The following is a 26957-nucleotide window of genomic DNA, read 5'->3' as shown; positions in this document are numbered from 1 at the left end:
CTCGCATGATCAGTGATTCATAATATATTCCGCACACCAAGCATTCAATGTTATACATGTAGTCTCTTCTTGGACTTATGCTAATTTCTGAATTAGAATGAAGTACACCATTACATCAAGTCAATTTTTTTTTAAACAAGGGCACTTTGTCACATTGCAGTCAATTGTCAGTGGATTAACAAGGTACTCCCATGAGGACATGGCCTGCATTAGCGATAAAAGATCAACACTGCAGCCTCTGTGATCTCCTTTGATGCACTCCATGACTGATGTGTGCCAACCCCATCCCAGTCAAAGGCTGTGAAATCTCCACACTGCCTTGGCGATGCCTCAGGAAAGTATCCTCCACCTCCAATACACACCTAGACATAAACAATTTGAAATATTTCAACAGTCATATTCATCAGCATTTCGATGGGCAAAAGCACCAGAAAATGAACGGGGCTCGGTGGTTAGCACTGCTGCCTCACAGTACCAGGGACCCAGGTTCAATTCCACCCTTGGGCAACTGTGTGTGGAGTTTGCACATTCTCCCTGCGTCTGCGTGGGTTTCCTCTGGGTACTCCGGTTTCCTCCCACAGACCAAAGATGTGCAGGTTAGGTAGATTGGCCATGCTAAATTGCCTGTAGTGTTCAGGGATGTGTAGCTTAGCTGGGTTGTGAGGGGATAGGTCTGGGTGGGATGCTCCAAGGGTTGGTGTGGACTTATTGGGCCAAAGGGCCTGTTTCCACACTGTAGGGATTCTATGTGATTAGTGGCGATCCATAATAACCTGTATTGCAAGCTCCTCTATTCACTTGTGTTTATTAATGACTTAGCTGATGGGATAGAAAGCCACTTGTCCAAATCTGCTGATGACACAACGATAGGAAGTACTGTAAGCAAGATAGGTAGGAATCTGGGGCAGAGTACAGTAATTACAACAAACACACTGCTTGGGGTAAGTTGGGCTTTAGTGATAGGCCTGTATTACATACATGGCTAGTGACATAACCTAGAACGAGCTACAGACCCTTCTGACCTGTTGCTAAGGAGGAGATGGGACTTGGTCAGGACTTTGAAGCTTATTGCTGAGGATAAGATGGGAGTTGGACAAGGTTTGGGGCCTGTTGCAAAGGAGAGGGGGAAATTGGCCAGGATTTTGGGCCCAAGCTAAGGATGAGATGGGACTTGGTTGAGAATTGGGCCTGTTGCTAAGGCTAAGACAGGGTTTGGGACCTAGGGCTAAGGATGAAGTTCTGGTTGTCCATTATTAAACTGGAAAGGGTTCAGAAGAGATTTACCAGGATGTTGTTAGGTACGGAAGATTTGAGTTGTGAAGAAAGGCTGGATGGGCTGGCACTTTTTTCACTGGAATGTAAGAGGTTGAGAGGCAACCTTACAGAAGGTTATAAAATAATGGATATAGATAGAGTTAATAGTAGTTATATGTTCCCTAGAATGGGGGATTTCAAGGTGAGGGGGCATATTTTTAAACCTAACGGAGAAGGATTTTAAAAAGACTTGAAGGACAATTTTTTGTTTACACAGAGGTTGGTTCACCTGTAGAATGAACTTTGTGTGAAAGTGGTGGATGTATGTATAATTACAACATTTCAAAAACATTTGAATAAGTACATGAATAGGAAAGGTTTGGAGGGATATGGGCCAGAGGCAGGCAAGTGGCATTAGTTTAGTTTGGGATTATGTTCGGCATGGACTGGTTGGACCAAAGGGTCTGTTTCTGTGCTGAATGACTGTATGGCTCTAACTTTGTATGTGTGTATCATGAAACAAAGCTAAAGAGAAAGGAACAGAGGGAGCCATGAAAAGAGACACGAGGGTTGAGGGATGGTGATATAGATGGATAGAAAGCTACACAAATGAGAAGGAAAATAAGAGGGAAGACAAATGAGGATGGAACAGAAACAAAGAAATACCAGGGTTATAGAGAAGGGAAAGGAAGCATATAGAGAGATGGAGTGACAAAATAGACAGTGAGGCAAAAGGGAAAACAGATACATAAAGGGTGAAGGAGTAAACAGAGTCAGAGTTAAAGTTAGAATGAGAAAGAGAACTTGAGAAGAGAGAAACAGCCAGGCTGACAAAATCGCACATGCGCACGCTCAGAAAGATTGAACCATGAAACTACAGCGCTACGGAGGCAGAAGAACAAAAACGAAGAGGGAAGAAAGGGAGAGATTTATGTTGGGTGGCAGCTCAGACACACTGCTTGTCCTCTGGCACATTGCTGAATTGATTACACTCCCGATATGAACACCGCACTGATCATCTGTGGACAGTCAGTATCCTCTTCATCAAACAACAGAGCTGTAGTTCCAGGACTTTCTGGGGAACGGATATGAATCCTGGGTTTGGTATCTACGCCAGACTCTGGGGAATGAGGGAACCCCCTGAGAAAGGGATGAAAAGGTAGAGACCAGGATCCAAGCTGATCTGTACAGTCCCGCCCATTACTTTATATATCCCAGTTTAAATTCACAAAATGGATAAAATTGTGATGAAATCACCATTTACCTTAGTGACGAGTGGGGGATTGCTCAGTGTTGGCAATGACAAGGAGTAGAAGGAGAATGGTCTTCATTTCTTCACAACAGATTTCCGTGAGGGGCTGTAATTCTGGGATAATCATTAACAAGATAAGAGAGGGCATTTTGAAATGGTATTAACTCATTGAATCTACGTATCGTTATGGACTGGTCAGTTCCTGCCTCATTGTCCAAATTTACTTGTGAATATCACAGGAAATCTAAGCTAGACCACAGTGAGTAACGACCACCTTCTAGAGGGCACTTACAGCTGGATAAAATGCTAACATCCCAAACTAAATAATGCAACAGAATCACTGTCAAATCAGGGAGAGAATGAAATCGAGAGAGCAGTAAAACTGGGCAAAAAGGAGAGATTTAAACAATAAGAGGTGCAGACATTTTGGTGGGTTGTTGTCATGCCCAGCATCACAGTGGCCAGTCTTCAGCCTATTTGGTTCCCATGTACTATATCAAAAAATGGCTAGGGACTCTGACAATATTCCCGCAATAACACTGAAGACTTGTGCTGCAGATCTTTCCCTGGCCAAGCTGTTCCAGTACAGCTATTAAATAGGATGTACCCAAAAATAGGGAAAATTGCTCAGACGTGTCATGTATTTAAAAAGCAGGCCAAAATAATCATCCCATTAGTCTACCCTTGATCATCAGTAAAGTGATGGGAAGAGTAGGAAAAAGTGCTACCAAGCAGCAATAACCTGCTCGCTGATGCCCAGTTTGGGTTCCTCCAGGGTCCCAAAGCTCCTGACCTCATTATAGCCTTTGTTCAAACATGAACATCTTCTGAAGGAGACTTCCCATACTTGACCCAGGCACTTCCTCTTGCCACACTCACCACCAAGCCAGCAGTGTTTACTTGCGATTGCTGGGGTCTGGGTCCGGGGAGCTCAATTATTCGCCGTTTGGTAAGTTGCAAATGTTTGCAGTTTACCGAGTGGAGGGTCTAAGAAATTCGATCTTGTGAGAGTAGACATCTGTTATGTGTTGCAATGATTCTAAGTAAAGCTCTTTAGTGCATTCATCAGTGCTGAGCTAGAAATATATCTGGCAGTTGCTATCTTGTCACAGTTCTAGCACTGACGAATGTGTAACGCTTAAATTGATTTATGAAGAATTTCTGAATTTGCTGGACTTGTGTAAAGAGACTGATTTTGAGGCCTGAATTAATGTTTATGTCAATTAATTGACATTTGTAAACAGCACCCAATGTCATGGGACTGAACTGCAGGAAGAGCTCCAACCTGTGTTGGGAACCCATGTGGATCCTGAAATCCAGTCACCAATTGGCTTGTTGATTTCACCTATAGACACTCTTGTATTAACGCCCTGTGTTGGTTCAATGCTGCTTTTATTCTGATAATGCCTCAGTGAAGGGCTTCAGGATATATTTCTACGTTTAAGGTTCTCCGTGATTGCTAGTTATTCCTGTTACTTGTTCCTTCTGTCATCAGGACATTATTTTCATTAATTGTGAACGGGTCACAGAATCCCAATGTTGTCTTCTGGATCGCACCCACAAAATGAGCCCCGGAGCGTAGGGTTAACAGATGGACAACAGCCATGGGATTGTAGTCATCATGAGGATCAATATCTTTGGGGTGGAGTGGAGGATTGGTAGGAACTCTTTGACAGAAGATTTTCTCCTCTGGAATTGAACTTAGAGACTTTGGTGTGGCATGAAGATTCCAAGGATGCTCATGAACACAGCAGGGCTCGGAGAGTTCTACACCGACGCTTCTACTGCAGCTGGTACCGAATCTCCTGTGTTATCAATATGTCTCACTGTCTCGTCTTTTCAGAGAAATATCCCACAAAGCAGCTTGAATTTACGTCATGTCTGTAAAGTAGGCAAACATCCCAAGAAGCTTCAACAAGATATAATTACATGCAAATCTGAGACTGACTCAAAGGTGGAATTATCAGGCTGGCTTTCTTTGGGTCAAAGGGTAACAGCAGACTCTAAATGGATACAATGCCAATAAGATATGCCTGTCTGACAGATTTGGATCCAGCATACAATTTTGACCGAATGGAGATTCGCGATTTGAACTCTTAGTGGCACTCATCAGAAACTTGCATAATTGGAGCTGCTGAGATGCAATGCCTGTTCAGACAGAGTGTTTGAAGTCGTGGCTGCTGCTGAGGAGGTGAGTTTGGATTCCCAGCAGCGTCTGCGTCCAGTGCAGATCCGTGCAGATGAGTTTGACCTCAGTACAAGACCCGATGGAGGCATCAGCAGCAGCAGCAGTTGCATCAGCAAAGTGAGCCTGAAGCTGACTCATGGTGATGGCAGAGTCAATGTTGGACCGATGCAGTACCCGGCAGGGTCAGTGGTGTCTGCATTGGCGAGGTCCAGTGAGGACTCATAGTGGCAAGGGTGTTGGCAGAGGCAAGATGGCGCCGAAGAGTGGTAACTTGCGTTCTAGCAGCAGCACGGTGAAAGGGACTCATGCCAGGCCACCAGGCCCATGACCCATGACGGAGCACTTAACAAGAAGGACTATAAAGTTGGACACTTTATCATTATTTCTTCATTTTCCTGCCTTTATCTTCATCGTTTAGGTTTATTTTTCTGCGTTTAAAGATGGAACCAGACAGTGGCCACACTATATGACACTTTTCACTGTATTTTGTAACAAGATACTTTTGACAATAAATAAATCAAATCAAATCAGTTCATCCTTATTTCCTCCCACTTGCATTATCAATTCATCCATTTTCTTTCAAACACTGTGAGCATTAGGGGACAGAGCCTTAGTTTAACCTTGAAATTACTTTTGTAACTTCTACCTGATTTACTCTTAGAAATGAACTCTCAATCCCTTCCTATCACGGTCTCCTGATCATTCTACAGATTAATACCTTTCTGTCATGGAATCCAGATCCCGTTGCAGAATAAAAACCCATATGGAACTCGTTATCCTCACTCGCATTGAATCTTTGCATTTTTGCTCATGACATTTTACTTAGTTACTTTCAGCAATTAAGTACAAAACAAAACTTATTACCTTATTTAAGGCCTGTGCTATTGATTTTATTCCAAATAAACAAAGGGACAAGAACCAGCTCCACAAACCCACAGCTCACAGCCCTTTGTGGTTCTACTTACTTTGTTTTAGGAGAATTCCTCAGGAAGTTTCTGAGATAAATGTTGCTGAAGCATTGGATAACTGGCCCAGACAGGCTCCTGATGTTTTTCAGAGGGTCCTCCTCACAGCTTTAACAGCAATAGCCAACAAACGGTGGTGTCCATCTGGAGGGTGAGTATCCTGTTACGGAACATTTGGAATCAACGGGATCATGATGCGCCCTCACAAACACCTCAGCATTTCGCCTGAGGCACCGTTTCAAAACAAGGTAACCTTTACTGATAAATAGTCTGCACTCAGACCCTTATCCATTTCCCAATGAGATCAATGCTCCTGGGATGAGAAGCTTTTTGCGGTTGCTGCGGACTGTTACTATCCCCAACCCTAGTTGGGTGTTCTGTTATTGAGGGACAAGAGCAGTGCAGTGGGCTGAGCGGTGTCGGGACTGCAGGCCAAGAGAGCTGGGCAAATGGGTGAGTGAGGCTTATCATTGTTGAAGGTGAGAAGGAAGAGAGGGAGGGGGCTGGGGTGATGTGATCTATCTTGGGGTGGGGAGGGGACTGTGAGCAGTGAGGGTGGGCGTCAGTGAACACTGGGAGTGATGCTTGAGGGGTGACCACAGATAGCACCTTCCAAGCCCATGACAATTTCTATCTAGAGGACCAAGGGCAGCCAATATAGGGGAACACACAACCTGAAAATTCCCCTCCAAACAACTCACTATCCTGATTTGGAAATGTATCACAGACACACACACACACACACACAGAGATACAGTCATATGCAGAGACATACACACAGTCACATATACGCACCGATACACACAAACACATGCACACACATACACACAGACACTCACACTGACACTGACATGCGCGCACACAAGGCTGGCCTAGACAGGATTAATATTATACTGAAATCCCTCAGAGTGGAAGATGCCCATGTTTGTGTGCATTCTGTAATGTGTCTTTAAAGTTATTTGTATTTTTCTAATGCACAGTTATTTGTCTTTGGCAGTATTCCTGATATTATACACATTAAATTGAATATTTCCACTGCAACTGTATCCAGGCAACCCCGAGTGAATCGTTTCGTAAGGAGACAAGGTGAATTTCACTGCACTGTCTGCAATTTGTAATCTACTCTCAAAAGAATTCAAAAGTGGAGGAGATGAGACTAGCACTAGGTATGTTCATCTCCTTCAGCTCACATCTCAGGGGCAACATCACAAGGGATCAGACAAAGCTGCTCTGTTCCTCCAAAGAGAAGGTTTGAAGAATGAATCAACTTTGGAAACTGAGAGATTCACAGGAATTGATGTTTTCTCAAAGAAAATCTACCGCTTGTGTAGTGGCACGGGGAAGCCACAAGAGGATGGAATTGTATCACTGTAAATAAAATGATGACCGTGAATCCATTGTCAATTGTTGGAAAAACCCATCTGGTTCACTAATGTCCTTTAGGGAAGTAAACTGCCATTCTTACCTGGTCTGGCCTACATGTGACTCCAGACCCACAGCAATGTGGTTGACTCTTAACTGCCCTCTGGGAAATTAGGGATGGGCAATAAATGCTGACTAGCCAGAGATGCCCTCATCCCGTGAATGAATAAAGAAAAGAAAACACAAGTAGGATGGACAGAGAGATGGAGTGGAGGTGGTTTAAGCTCATTTCAATGGATTCACCCCCAAATCAAGAGACACCAGTGTGTCTGTGTGAGTGTGACAGAGTTTACATTACTGAGTGCTGTGTGTGTGAGAGACAGACAGTGTACCTCACAGTGTGTATGTCAGAGACTGTGTACAAGCAAGCAACTATTTCTATACCTACAGGGGAGATACAACAAAGAACAAGTCTGGACACCAACAACATAGTTTGGCTCAAAAAGGAATATGTCAAGCCTTGCACCTTTTTTGAATGCACATGTCTTAAAGTAACAACTACATTAGCAACATAACTCCTTTAATCACACAGATAGGCTGTAATGTAGAGTTTTAAAACACAGGTAAACATGAAAAGATTAGATTTGGCCTTCCATTGGACAAGCAGTTTGAAATGCAGAGCATTACATCATGTTAAATTCTTCTTTTACTGGAATAAAATTACCTTCAGATGAATTGATTTAGGCCAATCCGATTGAGTTATGTGTTAGCATTAGTTGCACCATAAAACATTGAAGGATTACTTTGAGGCTTGAAAGAAAATGAACACACGTGGGATTTTTAACATTGATAAGGGAAAGGATGATCCTGCTGTTTTTTTATTTACCGCCACTGAACAGAACTCATCACTCATCAGAACTCAATCTCCTGAAAGCATTCCTAAGAATCATTCTTGTACTAAGTTGTGAAATAAGTTGGATGATACAGTAAGTTGTGGAAACAAACACACGGAGGTAGTATTTACAATTCCAGTTTATTGAAATCCTGTCAGGAATCTGATGGAAGTCACTACAGCAATTGTCAGAAATCCCTTGCATAATCAGTGATTCATAATATCTCCCAGACACCAAGCATTCAGTGTTATATTAGAAGTCCCTTCTTGGACTTCTGCTAACTTCTGAATGTAGAATGAAGTATAACAATGCAATAAGTCAATTTTTTTAAACAAAGGTATTTTCTCACATTGCAGTCAATGTCGGTGGACTACCAAGGTACTCCTGTGAGGACATGGCCTGCATTAACGTTAAAAGATCAACACTGCAGCCTCTGTGATCTCCTTCGATGCATTCCATGACTGATGTGTGCCAAACCCATCCCGGTCAAAGGCTGTGAAATCTTCACACTGCCTTGGCACCTCCACCTACGATACACACCTGGACATAAATAATTTGAAATATTTCAAAAGTCACATTCATCAGTATTCTGATGGGCAAAAACACCAGGAAATGAACGACTGGCACACAAGCTGAACTGCACTGCTTCAGAAAGCTGCTGATAAAACATCCCCAAACAAGAGGAGCTATAACGTGGGGAAATGTGAGGTTATGCACAGAGCTGAACATTATTTAAATGGGGAAAGATTGCAGATAGCTACAGAACGGAGGAATTTGGAAGCCCTCAAACATAAATCACAAAAAGCTTGCATCCAAATTCAGCAGATAAGAGGGAAGGCAAATGTAATGTTCACTTTTACTTCAAAGGGAATGGAATATAAAGTCAAAAGGTTTTGCTAAAACAATATAACGCACTATTTAGACCACATTTGGGCTACGGTGAACAGTTTTAGGCCCCTTATCTAAGGAAAGATATATTGACATTGGAGGCAATCCAGAAAAAGTTCACAAGGCTGATCTTGGGTCTGGAGGGACTGGTTTATGAGGAGAGGTTGAGTAGATTGGGCCTTTACTCATTGAAATATAGGAGAATGAGAGTCAACCTTATTGAAAGACACAAGATTTTAAGAGAACTTGACCAAATAGATGGCCTTTCCCGTTGTGGGAGAGTCTAGGACCAGAGGGATCAATTTCAGAATTATGGGGTCACCAATTTCATACAGAGATGAGAAGGATTAACTTCTCTCAGAGGGTAAAGAATGCTTTACCACTGAGGGCTGCAGATGCTGGGTCATTAAGTATATTCAAGACTAAGGTAGACTTGTAATTCATAAGGGAATCAAGGAGAAAAGGCAGGTAAATTGAGTTGAGGATTATCATATCAGCCATGATCTCATTAAGTTGCAGAGCAGACTTGATGTGCTGAATGGCTCACTTTGCTTCTTTTGTCTTAAGCTCTTAGTTAATCTAATTTGGGCACCGTTTTAGGTTTGAGTGGGGTAATATTATCAGGGGTGCCTTTTAATCCCTGTATTGTGATCTTTGCTCGAAAGGCTGTCAGTGGATGCTGCTTATTTTCTGCTCTGAAAAAGAATCATTTCGGACCCGAAATTTTTTTCTTTTTTTTTTCTCCACAGATGCTTCCAGACCTGCTGAGATTTTTCCGGCACTTCTTTAAAAAAAAATTTCTGATTTCCCACACTCGCAATATTTTGCTTTTGTTCCTTATTTGCTATTTTCTAGCTGGTACAATCAGTATGATGGGCCAAATGGCTCCTCTGCACCGTGATAGTTCTGTGATTCCACTTGCTCACTCATACTGTCTACCCACTGCTCTAACATCCCTCTTTCCTGCAGTCCCCCGTACTCACGTGTTCTGAATTGCATCCATTGTACTCCAGAACACATCGCCAGTGCTGCTTTCTCATTGTTGAATACCCTGAATTGCGCATATCCTGGTTCAATTTCGCCTGCAAATACATAGCAAATCGCACGATTATTTATGTATAAAAGAAATGCATCAGTGTCTTTGAATGTCACCATTTAAACAGTCACAGTTGAAAAGGAGAAAGACATTACCTGATGGTTGCTGCAGTTGCCAGGCCTGCTGAGGACTTTCAGAATTTTGAGTTGAAGGAGCTGGGTCATTTCAGAATTTGCTGTTTCTGCTTTGCTCCTATGCAGTCTAGGTGGAGCACTCTCGCCTCCCCCTGCGCAAAATCCCGCCTCATCTCTTCTGAACTGAGGTTAATAATGAGGTCTAGAGCTGAGTGGCCCTGACGGAAGGCTAGCTAATCACCGTTCATCCTTACATAATAACGTAATGATTTGAAGAATGAGATTTTTTTATAAATAAAATACATTTTTGAAATAAAAAACATTCTGAGAATGGACTTGGAAAGCAGTAAAGTTTGGGTCAGCTGCAGCCTAGGCACAGTGGGGAGAGACCACTGTCTGAGGTCTTCCTGCTGAAGGTAAATGGGGGTCGATTCAGTTATTGGACCCTCCCAGTGTCTCAAACATATGTAGATACTAGTACTGTATATATAAGAGATGTCTGGGGTTTTGGGGATAGAGTCAAAGTCCAATTTTTTTTTTGTTTACTTGACATGCAAATATACAGAACTGAACTGCATTTGTGACAATGGATACATACAAAGAGATTTTTTATGAATAAAGTATATTTTTAAACTTTAAAAAAAAAGTTTTGAAGAATGAACATAGGAACAGGAAAGACGCTTTGGCCTGTTTAGCCATTCAATGAGATTAGGACTACTCTACAACCTGAACATCTGTAACTTTCACATGGACTTTGCAGTTGATTCTTGATTTGGACACAACAGGCTCCAAAATCCAAGCTCTCTGCTATTTTCCAATGTTGCACCAAGCTTTAGGTAACCAATTGAAGGTGATGCCCATTGTTGCTGATATAAAGTAAATAAAGAATTTGGCACTTACGTTGACTGAAAGGCCCGTACAACTGTTTTATCTTCTCATCATTGCTGAAGTCATAAGTGATACGACTTAATGGTCTGTTATCATCTGGACATTTCCCTTTGTTGTATTTGACAGAGTATTGCTGAAATTGAGCACATTGTTCTCAGGTTGAAAGATATTCTACTTGATGTCTTCCTCTGCTATGACCCTTCCTCTTCCTTTGTCATTTCTCCCATAGTTAGAGTCATAGAGATGTACAGCACGGAAGCAGACCCTTCGGTCCAACACGTCCGCACAAACTAGATATCCTAATTTAATCTAGTCCCATTTGCCAGTATTTGGCCTGTGTCCCTCTAAACCCTTCTTAGTCACATACCCATCTAGATGCCTTTTAAATGTTGTAATTGTACATTTAAAAGGCCTTGACCACTTCCTCTGGCAGCTTATTCCATACTGCACCTCACTCTGCATGAAAATGTTGTCCTTTTAAATCTTTCTCCTCTCACCTTAAACCTATGCCCTCTAGTTTGGGACTTCCCTACCCTGGGAAAAGACCTTGACTATTCACCCTATCCATGCCTGCATGATTTTATAAACCTCTATATGGTCACTCGTCAGACTCCAACACTCCAGGGAAAATAGCCCCAGCCATTCAGCCTTTCCCTGTAGCTCAAACACCCTTGTAAATCTTTTCTGAACCCTTTCAAGTTTAACAACACCTTTCCTATAGCAACGAGACCGTAATTGAATGCAGTATTCCAAAAGTGGCATACCAATCTCCTGTACAGCTGCAACATGACCTCCCAACTCCTACACTCAATGCACAATAAGGGCAAGCATACCAAATGCCTTCTTCACTACCTTGTTTACCTGCAACTTCACTTTGAAGGAACTATGAACCTCCACCTAGCCTGCACATCTTCAGAGTGTGCGAGGAAACCAGAGTACCCAGAGGAAACCCACGCAGACACAGGAAGAATGTGCAAACTCCACACAGTCACCCGAGGGTGGAATCAAACCCGGGTTCCTGATGCTGTGAGGCAGCAGTGCTAACCACTGAGCCACCGTGCCAGTATCTTCCCTTTTAAATTTGCTAATTTCCCTTCTATGTGTTCTTTTTAAACATTGTGCTGGGCTTCAGCTCATTACTGTTGTAGACAATGCCCATTAGCACTAGAAGACAGTCATTTATTTAAGCCCCTGCACATTACAGTTAATTCAGAGAAATGTCAGTTAACATTGCTCCCTATTTTTCCCCACTGACTAAATAAAGCAATTGGTAGTAAAACATTCTGAGACATCCAGATGTTATGAAAAGTGCCATCGACATGCAAGTTTTTTTTTAAATTAAATTCACCATTATTCCACGTTAACCTGAGACTTGACAGTGCTGACTTATGAGATAGGGGGATAGGGGCAGTGTCTGGACATAACTCCTGGAGTGTACTCCTGAGAGGGTCAGAGGAACATAATGGTCACTATCTACTCTCTCTTCGCAGTGTGTTTGAGAGGCGGAGATAGTCTGTATTAAACATTGCTTGACTGATATTTGCAGACTTGTCTATTAAACAAAAACACAAAACCAGCCCTGTCATCACCACTGCCCCCCCGAGTCAACATTGTGATATTCCATCAATTATGCACATTATTGGGCACTGTTCAAAATTAAGAATCAGTATTTTAGTAAATTAAGTATTTTTGATATATTAATGTCCTTGGGCATTAATTTTAAGAGCAGAATTTTCAGTTTACTGTAAAACTGACTGTAAATGCAGATAATTTAAATTAATTGGTTTATTTTCAAGTCAAATTTCAATGATTTTACATCACGTTACTGTGAACAGAAGCTGAAGGAGAAATAGGAGAAGACATGCTTATTAAATTGTTTAGAGTGTCCAGTTAAATCCATATTCAGCTGTAATCCTAAAGCTTTCCAAGGTACAATGCTTAAGTACATCAAATACTTTTGCAGAGTGAAATAAACAATATTTAATTACAATGCACAAGTGCATGCACTGCTGAGATACTCAGTTGGAACAGCTGATACAAGTTTCCTCCATACTGTTGTAGGAAGTTGGTTTCGGTGTGATAGCGGAGGATTGCTGCATCTTTCCAGCTGCTTCACGGTGTGTCATTGGGCACGTGCCAAATCGATATGTCTGAGGCCTTAATGCCATAGTAATCTGGGTTCTGATTGGAAATGAACACAGATCATCACAGCGACAGTGAGCAGCGTTCACAAGCATCACAAAACCCCTGAGCACATCCTCATTCATTAATGTGGGAGCCTCATTCTTGTTCAGTTAAGTTCTAGACCAGTATTACAGAATAAAAAACCTCTATTGCTGTGACATCATATAACAGTCAGAGTGGCCTGTGGACAATATTCCCCACCAATGTCATCTCACAGAGCCATAGAAACACATTTTCTCTTCCTTGGAGGCAGACGACTAACCAAATCAACCATTCAAATGAAAAATACCACAATCTCTTCATTCATAGGGCAGCAAAATTGATTGGCAGTTCAAACGATACCTTTTGGCTTCAAGTACAAGCCATCCTTAACTCCTTCCATTGGATCTCTTGGTCTTTCCACATTTGCTTTTGTTGCTTCAGCTTTAGTCAGCTGTCCCATTCACACCAGTCGTGACAAACATTGTTCTAAACAAAGAGATTTCACAAAAACTCATCACCTTCAGGTCATCACTCGTTGCTCCTTCTGGTGAACCAAATGTAGCATAGTTGGACCATGACCTATCTCCTGCTGGAGAACTAGCATTACTCCCTTGCTGGCTGGACAGCGATCCCCAGTGGTGCATTTCCCAAGTATTATGTTCTCATAGATGTTTGCAATGAGGGTCCAAACCCTTTCATTGGTAGTCATGTCACAGAAGGCCCGGTAGACTTCACCATTACTGGTTATGAAGAGATGGACATCATCTGTATGAAGAGAATAATGTTAAGCAAATCATTCAAATAAGAGCATTTGAAAGTAGCAATGGCTCTGTATGTTAAATGTTGGAACTACCATCACAACTGGAAGGACATATTGGAAGCAATTTCCCTATGAAATAAACTAAGTGTTGAATAACTGAAAGGAAAACCAGGACTGAATGTAGTTGACATTGTCAATTGCTTCTAAAATAGTGGCTTAAAAAAAGAGACTGTCTCATAATAAAGGACTAGAATGTCTCCAATCACTTCACAAATAATGTACGTGTAAGAAACAATTATATGTAGGCGTGTGATTGTTCTTGCTTGATTTTTTTTTTCTTGAAACTTTCTACCCAGCTGAATTAATAAATCTCAGCGAAATAACAAGGGAAAATGACTTCATTTTCTTTGTGCCTTCCTGTACTTGCAGAATTTCTGTTTCCCAACGATGGCTTCTGCAACTGGCCAGAGGAGTCAAGAGCATCTACTTTGTGCTTCTTCATTGAAGATTCCAATATTCACCCACAATCAAGTCAGCTTGAGGTATATTTCTGACTTTGTAGCATTGGCAAAGAGCTGGTGGTGGGCACAATTTTTCTGAAGGAAAGCTCAGAAAAATTGCACACCCCATATTTCGCTGACCCAGCTTTTGCACTCAAGTTTCCCAATGTTGAGGGGAAGTCCAAACATTAGCTCTTCTTCATCATGGCAGCTCTATAGAAGATTCTCACATATCTCTTTTATTCCATTAAGATCTGGATGATTTCCAGGCGTGAGCTGACAAGTAGCATTCATGCCACACAAATGCCAGGCAATGACCATCTCTGATAAGAGACAATTCAACCACAGCCCTTTCATATTCAATGGGGTTACCGTCGCTGAAACCCCACTGTTGACATCATGGGGGTTATAATTGACCAGAAGCTTAACTGGGGACTCACTAGATGAGTGCAGTGGCCATAGCAACAGGTCAGAGGCATGGAATACTGTGGCGTGTAACTCATCTCCTATTCTCCAAAGCCTGTTATCATCTACAAGTCACGAGTATGATGGAGTACTCCACATTTGCCTGGATGAGTGCAGCTCCAACAATACTCAAGATGCTTGACACCATCCAGGACAAAGCAGCCTGCACCACATCCACAAACATCCACTCCCTCCATCACTGACACTCAGTACTACAGTATCTACAAGATCCACTGCAGAAATTCACCAAAGTTCTTCAGACAGCACCTTCCAAAACCACATCCATTTCCATCTAGAAGGACAAAGGCAGCAGATACATGGGAATACCACCACCTGCAAGTTCCCCTCCAAGCCACTAACCATCCTGACTTGGAAATATATCGCTGTCCCTTCAGCAATGCTGGCTCAAAATCCTGGAACTCCCTCCCCAATGGCATTGTGGGTCTACTGACAGTACATGAACTGCAGCGATTCAAGAAGGCAGCTCACCACCACCTTCTCAAGGGGCAACTAGGGATGGGCAAGAAATGCCGCTCAGTCAGCAATGCTCACATCCCACAAGCAAATTAAAAAATCCACAAAATGCCTAGTTTTGATCTCTGGATCCATTTACTTTCCAACCTTCTCTAAAGCGTAAATAATGTTTGTATATTTCCTACCAAAGCACAACTCTTCACATTTCTCTATATTAAAGCTCATTTGCCAAAGTTGTTCCATCTTCAGGTTTCAAAAGAAAGATTTTCTATCCCACCTCAATGAGCTTCATCCTTGCTATTCTTCTGTAGGGCAAAAGATACAGAAGATTGAACACACACCGACAAGTTCAAGAACAGCTTCTTCCCTGCTGTTATTAGACTGCTGAATGAACCTCTCTAATTTCAAATCGAATGTTGATCTTGCTTTGTGCACCTCCTGTGCAGCCGTAACCTTGCATGGCTCACTCTGTCTAAGTACCATATGTTCTTTATGTCCTTGCTTGCTCATGATCTGCCTGTACTCCTCACAAAACAAAACTTTTTCACTGTACTTATGTACATGTGACAACAATAAAACAAATCAAATTGAGTACTCTGCAGGTTTATTAATGGCCTCCTGTTATTTTGTAGCACTCCTCCTCTCTATTGCTGATTCCATTGTGCATGCAGTTTGTTCTCATCTGCATATTTAGGAATTGTGTTCCTATTTCCAAAGTCCAGTTGTGAATGGTAGTGGTCTCAAGAACTGACTTCCATGTAGCACTACTTCACATCTTCTTGTCATGCAACAAATCTTTACTCCCCCTCTCTGTTTTGCATTGAATGATGCAAAATGTTATTTGAACCAGGGCAGAGTTCACTGGCATCCCGGCCAACATTCACCCACCAATCCAGAACGGAAACTGACTTACTGGTCATTCATCTCACGTTCTGTTTGATGGGACTTTGTACGCACCTTTGCTGCTGTACTTGTCCATGTAACAACAGTGAATGCTCTTCAAAAACTTTCCACCAAATACAAAACCCTTTGGGACATCTTGAAGGTGTGAAATGTGCTGCATAAATATAAGTTTATTTTCCCTTTTCCAGTAGTCAGTGAGAGTTACAAACACTGGCTGAAATTAATGGCAGAATAGGTTCTATCCCCATTACTTGGTGGTTTTACTGGTGAGTAATCAAGCAAGGAAGACTGGTTATTTTTCATTTGTCTCTAAGGCACTGAACGGAACTGTAGCCACACTGATGATATCTTAGCTTAATGAGGCAATTGTATTTTCTGCTGAAAACATTTACCTTTGGTCACATGGTATTTCTCTTTGAGTTCCCGGCAGCTCCTGGTTAAATTGTGGTGGTTATCGGGTTTATCCGGGTGGCCATTGTTGTTGACTTCAAAGTCACCCAAGACGTTGAGAATTGCAATGTCATGGTTTCCAATGCCAATTTCATCTTAATCACAGAAAAGATACACTCTGTATCACTGCCGATGAAAGAAGCAGAAAAGACAGAAACATAGCAACATGGAGGTAGAGGTACAGAGAAAGGGACAAGAGTGAAGACAGAGAGGGTTGCAGAAAGGGACAGAAATGAGGTTGAAGACACAGCAGTAAACAAGAATGATACAAAGACGAAGAGCCTTAGAAAATCGGGGATAGTTACAAAGAGATGGACAGCGAGGAGGATCCAGAAATGAAAAGGAAAACAGAGGAAAAGAGGGGATTACCAACTGAGACAAAGAGATGGCAGAGATGCAGGAAGTAGAAAGGAAATAGAGTGACAAAAGTAAAATGCAGTGGGGCAGAATGAAAACCAAATAAATAAGAGAACAGAGCCAGAGATCGATTTAGAAGATTAGAGTGAGAACATGAGTAGGGAGAAGCAGCTAAAATGATGAAATCATAGAAAGAATGAGACAAAAAAAAACAGAGAAAACCAAAGCCACAGAAGGACAAGGAAGAGGGAATAAAGGGAGAGATTTATGTTGGGTTGCTGCTCAGAAGCATTGCTTGTCCTCTGACACGTTGCTGAATTGATTACACTCCTGATGTGATCATCTGTGGACAGTCAATACCCGCTTCATCAAACAACAAAGGCATGTAGCTCCAGGAATTTCTGGGGAAGGGATATAAATCCTGGGTTTGGTGTCTACACCAGACTCTTGGGAATGAGGGAACCCCAAGAAAGGATGAAATGGTACAGACCAGGATCCAAGCTGATCAGTACTGTCCCGCCCAAAACAAAGGACAAAACATGATAAAGTCACCACTTATCTTTGTGATAAGTAGGGGATTGCTCAGTGTTGGCAATGACAAGGAGTAGAAGGAAGATGGTCTTCATTTCTTCACAACAGCTTTTCCGTGAGGGCCTGTAATTCTGGGATCGTTGTCATCAAGGTAAGAGAGGAGAAAGTACATTACCTCTGCGGGCATTTTGAACTTTGCATTAATTCATTATCTCTACGTATTAGGATAGATGAAGTCAGTTCCTGCCTTATTGTAGAAAATTGCTGATGGATAACACCAGACCTCGAAGTCAAACTGGGATTACTGCAGTAACTCACCTCAATGCCTGTCCATCATCTAATGCACAATTCGAGACAGAACACACTTGTCTGAGTGAATGCAGCTCGAACAACACTTAAGAAATTTGACACCATCCAAGAGAAAACAACCTGCTTGATTGACACCTCATCTTCCACCTTAAACAGTCTCTCCCTGCATTGGCAATGCTCAGAGGTGGAGCATGTAGCAAAACAGAAAGGCTCCTTCAACGATACCTTCCAAACACACAATGCCTATCTTGAAGGACAAGGGCAGCAAATGTATGGGAAGACCACTACTGGAAGAGCCCTCTTCAAGCCACTCACCATCCTGACCTGAAGTTATAACATTGCTCCTTTATTGTTGGTGGATCAAAACCTTCGACATCCTTTCCTTTAGCCCAAACTGGTCCATGCTGACCATAGTGCCCACTCAGCCAGTTCCAATTGCCCACATTTCGTCCATATTCCTCTGAACCCTTCCCATCCATGTACCTATCCAAATGTGTTGTAAATGTTGCTATTGTACCTGCCTCAATCAGTTTCTCCGGCAGCCCATTCCATATATGCACCACTCTGTGTGAAGAAGTTGCCGCTCAGGTCCTTTTTAAATCTATCCCCTCTCACCTTAAACCTATGCCCTCTAGTTTTTAATTCCCAATCCCTAGGAAAAAGACTACATGCATTCATCCTATCTATGTCCCTCATGATTTTACACACCTCAATAAGATCACCCCTCATTCTCCTACTTTCTAAGGAATAAAGTCCTATCCTGGCCAATCTCTCCCTATAACTCAGGCCTAGTACTCCTGGCAACATCCTCGTAAATCTTCTTTGCACACTTTCCAGTTTAGCTATGTCTTTCCTATAACAGGGTGACAAAAACTCTACACAATACTCCAAGTGTGGCCTCACCAATGACTTGTACAGCTGTAACATAATGTCTCAACTCCTATACTCAATGCCTCAACCAACGAAGGCCAGCATGCTAAATGCCTTCTTCACCAACCTACCTGCTTTCAACGCCGCTTTCAACAAACTATGTACTTGTACTCCTAGATCCCTCTGTTCCACAACAGTCCTCAGGACCTTACCATTTACCATGCAACACCTTACACTTATTTATATTGAATTGCATTTGCCAGTCCTCAGCTTATCTCCCCATCTGATCAAGATCCAGCTGTAATTTTTGATAACCTTCCTTGCTATCAATGAAACTGCCTAATTTTGTATCATCCACAAACTTACTAATCATTACCTTGTACATTCACATCCAGATCATTTATATAAATAACAAATAACAAAGGTCCCAGCACCGACCCCTGTGGCACACCACTAGTCACAGGCCTCCAGTCCGAGTAATTACCTTCAACCATCACCCTCTGCTTCCCACCATTGAGCCAATTTTGAATCCAATTAGCTAGCTCTTCCTCGATCCCATGTGACCTAACGTTCATACTAGCCTGCTGTGTGGGACCTTGTCAAAGGCCTTACTAAAGTCCATATATATAACATCCACTACCCTCATCTATCCTCTTGGTTACCTCTTTGAAAACTCTAAAAGATTTTTAAAACATGACTTCCTACCCACATATCCACATTGACTATCCTTTAATCAGATCTTGACTATCCAAATGTTGGTTTATCCTGTCCGTCAGTGTCCTCTCCAATAACTTTCCTACCACTGATGTCAGGCTCATTGGCCTGTAGTTCCCTGGCTTGTCTTTGCTACCTTTCTTAAACAATGGAACAACATTAGCCACCCTCCAGTGTTCTGGAACTTCACTAGTGGCTAAAAATGAAGCAAAATTCTCTGCAACTCCTTCCCTGGCCTCCCACAATGTCTGAGGATGGACTTGATTAGGTCTAGGGGATTTATCCACCTTAATGCACTTTAAGGCTGCAAACACCTCCTCTCTAGTAATGTATATGCAGTCCAAAACATCCCCATTTGTTTCCCTTATTTCCTTAGCATCCATGGTTCTCTCTTCAGTAAACACAGAGTAGAAATATTCATTAAAAATTTCTCCCATCTCCTGTGGCTCTACATAAAGACGGCCATGCTGATCTTTAAGGGGACCTATTCTGCCCCTCGTCACCCTTTTACTCTTAATATAGCTATAGAACCTCTTGGGATTATCTTTAACCTTATCTGCCAGATCCATCTCATACCCTCTTTTTGCTCTTCTGATTTCCCTCTTAAGTGTGCTCCTACACTTTTTATAGTCATCTAGGGATTCACTTGAGCCCAATAGCTTAAACCCAATGTATGCATTCTTCTTTTTCTTGACCAGAGTCTCAATATCCCTCATCAGCCAGGGATTCCTAAACCTGCCAGCTTTTTCCTTCACCCTAACAGGGACATATTGTCTCTGGACTCTTGATATCACACTTCTAAAGCCCTCCCATTTGCCAGTCATTCCTTTTCCTTCAAACAGACTCATCCAATCAACCTCTGCTAGATCCTGCCTAATGGCCCTGCTCCAGTTTAGCACCTTAACCTGTGGCCCTGTCCTATCTTTTTCCATAACTATGTTAAAACTAAGAGAGTTATGGTCACTGGACCCAAAGTGCTCTCTGACTGACACTTCAGTCACTTGCCTGACCTCGTTTCCTACGAGGAGATCCAGTGTTGCACCCTCTCGAGTAGGGCCTGCTACATATTGATTTAGGAAACTTTCTTGGACATATTTGACAAATTCCACCTGCCCAGGCCTTATACGTTCTGGGTCGCCCAGTCAATTCAGGGGAAATTAAAATTGACAACTAATACTACTCTGTTATTCCTACAGGTATCTGCACTCTCTCTACACATCTGCTCCTCTAGTGCCCACTGGCTATTTGAGAGTCTATAATACAGTTCCAACAGAGTGACCATCCCCTTCTTGTTTCTAAGTTCTAACCATAAGGCCTCATTTGATGACCCTTTAAGAATATCCTCTCTAAGCACTGTCCTCCCTTATCAAAAGGGCAACTCCCCCTCCTCACTTACTTGTACTTCTGTCACGCCTGTAGCTTCTGTATCCTGGAAAACTGAGTTGCCAGTCCTGCCCTTCTCTCAACCATGTTTCCGTTATGGGTATAATATCCCATTCTCCAGAAGCAATCCATGCTCTCAGCTCATCTGCCTTTCCAGTCAGGCCTCGAACATTGAAATAAATGCACCTTAAACCAGAAGTCTTTTCTCTCCATTTACTTTCCCCTAGCTATCCTGAACAGTAAACTTGCACTCGATGCCTAATTTATTTCTCCCTGAATTTTCGATAGCTCCTCTGTTATTCAGAGTCTCACCCCCCCGCCAAACTATTTTGACCCTCCCAGGTAACACTAGCAAATCTCCCCATGATGATATTGGACCCCCTCTGGTTCAAGTGCAACCCGTCCCTCTTGTACAGGTCACCTCTACCCCAGAAGAGATCCCAATGATCCAAGAACTAAAAACTCTGTCCCCTACACCAGCTCCTCAGCCACACATTCATCTGGTCTATCTTTCTGTTTCTATCCTTACTGGTGCATGGCACTGGAAGTAATCTGGAAATCGCTACCCTTGAGGTCCTGCTTTTTAACTTCTTACCTAACTCCCTGTACTCATTTCACAGAACCCCATCCCTTTGTCTACCTATGTCATTTGTACCAATGTGCACAATGACTTGTGGCTGTTCACACTCACCCCTTCAGAATGTTCTGCAACTGCTCAGAGACATCCTTGATCCTGGCACCCAGGAGGCAACATACCATCCTGGTGTCTCTTCTGCGGCCACAGAATCTCCCATCCGCTTCCTTCACAAATGAGTCTCCTACCAGTATCACTCTGTCTGACTGCACCCTTTCCCTCTGAGCCTCAGAGCCGGTCACAGTGCCACTGACCTGACTGCTGCTACTAGCTCCTGAAAGGTCATCCCCCCCAACAGTATCCAAAGTAGTATACCTCCTATTGAGAGGAATGGCCACAGGGGAATCCTGCACTGTCTGCCTTCCCCCCACCCCTTACCTCTTCTGGTGGTCACCCAGCTACCTGCAGCCTGCACCTTCACTATAGCTCTTATCAATGATGTTCAATCACATTGTTCACCATCACCTTCTCAAGGGCTGTTAGGGATGGACGAGAAATGCCATCATTGTTAACATCCCAAAAAATCAGGTAATGAAGAAATATAGAGGGAAATAAACATTGGGATAAGACTGAAAAGGGAACAAAGAAGAGTCAGCAATTTCTGTTTTTAATGTTGTCCAAACAAGTCTTAGAACCTGGACCAACGAGAGCCCAGTCTTGTGTCAGAGATGTTGACTGCTGTAACTAATGCACTTTGACTTAAAATGAACTCACTGCTTGAGCCAAATTTATTTTACACTCACAGGAAATTCAGATCACTTGATGAAATGAAAGGAAGAGTGAGACAGCAAGGAATCATTTAATTCCATATCGAACCTTGCCTGAAGTTGCTACGAGATTGGTACATTAATATTACAGAGGACTTTAAATTGTAAACACAATGTTAATAGCAAATCTTCTGCTATTATTACATAAAGCAGCATTTTACCAAAGTAACATTATTGATGACATACTCCTCATACATGATTATAGATAAAGACCATCCTTACCTATGGAGTTCAATCCGATTCTGGGGACTTGATTTCAGAAACTCCTTACCCATCTAGCAGTTTGATAGCAAATGCATCTACATGGCAGATATGGGGAACTGTTATATTCTATAATAAAGTCAACACTTCCACCATCTAACAATAGATAGATGAAAGATTGATTGCTGCAAAATTATACCAATGTATTGAAATCTCCTGAAATAGTCAATAGGATATCTAGGACACTGGGAGATCTTAACACTGTAACCCAAATCTGAACATTGCTCAATCTGATCTAGATACTGGATGCAATAACAAAAATATGATATCAACATCCTGTATTTGTATACAGCCTTTAACACCAAAAAAGTGTCCCAAGGAACTTCACAGAAACATTTTCAGAAATAATGGAGAGGGAATAAAGGTCAAGGACAGGGGTTTGGGAAGAGAGAGCTAAAGAGTTTATGGAGGAAATTCCAGGGCATAGGACTTCAGCATCTCAAAGCACAGATGCCAATAATGGAGCACTGCAAAAGAGGCCAGAGTTGGAGCAGTGTAGACATCTCAGTTGGAGCCAGTCACAGGTATAAAAAGAGGTGAGGCCTTGGAGAAGTTTGGAATCAAGGACGAGTTTTATAATTGAGATTTTGCTTAGCCAACGTGAAGCAATGGGAGGGGAAACAAGATGTGATCTGAGTTGCGTCACTTGTTCATATTTCGGTACTTTACGAGCTGGGGAATCAGTTATAGTGTCAGCAGTACAAAAGCACAACTGATGACATTACAAACCAAAATGACAGTATAAATTGGATCTGATCCATAAGGGATTGGAGGCACTTTTGCACTTCATTGAAATAGTCCGGGGAGAGCTCAAGTACGGGGTTTGGGGGGGGAAGGGGGCGGGGGGGTGGGGGGGCGGGTGGGGTGGGTGGTGGGGGTGGTTGGGGTTGCGGAGGGGAACTAACAAAATTGTATGTAACCAGAAATTAGTGTTGACTTGGATCTCAAAAGCAGTGGGACATGTCTGAGAAACTGGCAAGAGAGAGCAATTGAAGGTCTGAGGGACATAATTGAGGAAAAGCTTCCCAGCAGAAGGACTGCAGTGGTTCAAGAAAGCAGCTCACCACCACCTTCTCAAGGGCAACTAGGAATGGACAAGAAATGCTGGCCAGCCAGCGATGCCCACATCCCACAAATGAATGAAAAAAAAATTGACGATTGAACTGATGATTCTGTGTTCCAATTATTCTTTCCCTGATACAGCTCTTCCTCAAGGCAGATCAGTAAGAGATGCCTGTAATCATAGTAAGGCATGTGAAATCTTGGAGTTATTGACAGTCTGTTGAGCTTCTATTTTCCAGGTGCTTTGGGAGAGGCTAGTGCTATTGGAACGTTGTTGGATAATCCAAAATCCCAATCTCATGTTCTGGGGATATGGGTTGGAATCCCATTATGGCAGATGGTTAAATTCAAATTCAATTTTAAAAACAATCTGGAATCGATTGTCATAAATTAGTACCTGAATCATTAATATTCTTCAGTGAAGGAAATCTGCCATCCTTGTCTGGTCTGCCCTACAACAGTCTGCAAATCCACTGAAACACATTGATTTTTAATTGCACTCTGAAGTGGCTCCAGCAAGAAACTCAGTTCAGGGCAATACATATTGAATCTGTAAGCGATAGTTGCAAGCTGTGAGGTATTTTTAGAAGATGGCTGTGGTTTTTGGAGATCAGTGATCTCAGCTCCAGGACATATCCGCAGGTGTTGCTCAGAGTGGTATCCCAAGCTCATTCATCTTCAGCTGCTTTATCAATGATTTTCCCTTCATTAGAAAGTGAGAAGTGGGGACGTTCACCAACGTTCAGAACCATTCACGTCTCCTTGTACTAAAGCAACCCATGTCCAGATGGTGCAAGACCTGGACACTTATTCTCCACAAGTGTAAGACACTGACCATCCCTAACAATCTCTCCACTATTTAATTTTAAGCACTCTGTACAGCCCTAGTTATACATATCAGCAGGACTTTGACCTCAGCACGATTGAAGTGAAGCTTAGTCCCAATCGGGCAACTCATAAATGAATCACTGCTTTGACATGCAGGTAAGATCCCACAGCAGTTCTCCCATAATATTTAGCAAGAAAATGATAAATACTGTTATCGTACCATGAGGTGATATTTAAGGAGGGAGGGAGTGCTGAGTAACACAGACCGCAGGCTTTGTAAACCCTTCCTATAAATTCAAGCGAGAGTCAACTCGATGTGGTTGATTATAACATGATCAGGTTACAGATGTGTGTCGATTCCATAAAGATTTTCAGAGCTGTCATTGTATCTAGCCAAAAGCAATTCAAAGGCAGAGCTAATTTGAGTGACTACAAATGGGTGTTTAAAATTAATGCTTCAACAATGATAACTTCAGATAATTACCAAGTGCAATATTGTCTGTACCTTTCCAAATCTGCTTGAACGATAAAAGACAAACCATGCTCTGAGTGTTTTTCTTCACATAATCACATATTTCATTTCCTTTTCATTCATTCCTGGGATGGATACATTACTGACAAGGATTGTCTTGTTTATTATTTATCGCTTATAATTATTGTTTATCCTCAATCGCCATTGATGGGGTGTGTGGTGGTGGAGAGCTGTCTTCTTGGTACTTTAGTTGATGTGATGTAAGTAACCTTGGGTGTTGTTGAGGAAAGAATTTTCCAATTCGGAACCAGCAGCACTGAAGGAACTGTGAACAGGAAAGTGTGTGGCTTTGAGGGGATCTTGCATTTGATGGATTTTTGAATGGTCTTGTTCATCTCTGTGGTAGAGGTCTTGCATTTGGAAGATGCAAAGTCATGTTGAGATGCTGCAGTGCATCTTGTAGATGGTACACAATGCTGTGAGTCTACTCTCTTTGGGAGGGTGTGAATCCTTAGGAGCAGTAGGGGACTGAACAAATGGATATCTTTCTCTTGGACCGGATTGAGCTTCTTGAGTGTTGCAACTTCACTCAAACAGGCAAGTACAGAGTATTTCAATATTCTCCTGACTTGTGCCTTTTGAATGATGGCGAGGCTTTGGGCAGTTTTAGAATTAAAAATCAAATGCTGAAATTTGCTTATGATTCTGATGATACGAAATGATGATCCGTGAAAACATGGATTAGAACCATACAATCCCTACAGTGTAGAAAGTGGACTTTCAGCCCATCAAGTCTGCACCAGCCTTCTGAAGAACATCCCACTCAGGGTTTTTTTTTGAAAGCGTGGCCAATCCACCCAACCTGTACATCTTAGGACTGTAAGAGGAAACCCCGTTCAGACAGGAACATGCAAACTCCACAGTCACCTATAGATGGCATAGCACCCAAGTCCCTGAGGCTGTCAGGCAGCAGTGTTATACTGAGCCACTGGAATTGCACTCAATGTGAATTCTCATATTTGTATGGAGACCTGGGAATGGGAGGCTCCATGAACTGCTCTGGTTAAACACCCAAATTCAGAGATGAGAGGAAACTGGGACATAATAGGATAAAAGCAGGGGGTATATCAGATTCCAGAATTCAGTGAGCAACAGACTGATGATGAATGTGTTCAATTTTATCAGAGACATAAGCCCTGCTCCTGATCTCAAAGCTACCTGAGAACGAGGATATACATTTGTTAACCCTCAGGTTAATACCAGCTGCACAGATATTAACTGAAAGACCATCAGTTTAACTTACAATATTATCCTCCTTCCCTGTTTTAATTTAGAATCTAGATCCCTGAACTCATTTCAAAGTGTCCCAGACAGTGTCCCAATGTGTTTCAGAGGTCCTCTACATTGATATAACAACAGGCACTGCAAAATAGCAGTTGGATATTCTTGAGGTGGGTGTCCTTACACATAGCACTCAAAATCAATGTGAATATCACATTTACTCCCAAGTCGTTAGGGTTTTGCATGAAGATATCATATCACAACATGATAATATTTGTTTATAAATAGTGTGCACTAAATCTCTTCTTACTTTTCTTAGTAGACCAACAACATGGAAAGTTTATAAGGTTGTCAGCCTGGTTTAGCAGGCTAAACTGACCTCAATTTCCCTGTGCTAAATTTGGATGATATCAATTGGTGCTCCAACTTTTTTTTAGTATCCTTGACCCCTTGTAAGAATTTCTGTGGAGGTCAAATAGGACCAGGAGGACATGAGACCATGGCGCAAGCTGTGCGTGAGCAGCCTACTCATACCTTCTATCTCAGCAGACACAGAGTGATGACATACCAAGGTACAGAAGTGTAACCAGTATCAGGACCTGTATTCCAAGCTCAACTCATATGTGAAATGGTTGCCATGAACAAACCTAAAATGGCTGACTGACTAATGCCTTCCCAATCATTGACCCCAGCCTTGCAGATTAAGACACACCTCATGCTTTGTACATTATCATCTCTCAGCCTCCTTGCAGATGAAATACAGCGAGATGTGAACCGATGCATTTTGGATGTTAGTCTGAGGAGGGACAATATAAACTAAATGATACAATTTTAAACTGGGTGCTGGAACAGAGAAGACTTCAGCTTGGACCTTGAATCCTGTCAGCGCAAAAGTTGATTTCATTCATAC

General features: G+C 42.2%; 1 pseudogene; it reads right to left on the bottom strand.

The window, feature by feature from the left end:
• Positions 1–209: 209 nt before the first annotated feature.
• Positions 210–19009, bottom strand: LOC109915274 (annotated as a pseudogene).
• Positions 19010–26957: the final 7948 nt, after the last annotated feature.

The sequence above is a fragment of the Rhincodon typus genome, chromosome 8, assembly GCF_021869965.1.
Source record: "Rhincodon typus isolate 14 chromosome 8, sRhiTyp1.1, whole genome shotgun sequence".
Classification (NCBI taxonomy): Eukaryota; Metazoa; Chordata; class Chondrichthyes; order Orectolobiformes; family Rhincodontidae; genus Rhincodon; species Rhincodon typus.
Note: the sequence above shows the minus strand (reverse complement) of the source record. Positions and strands in the feature narration are given on the sequence as shown.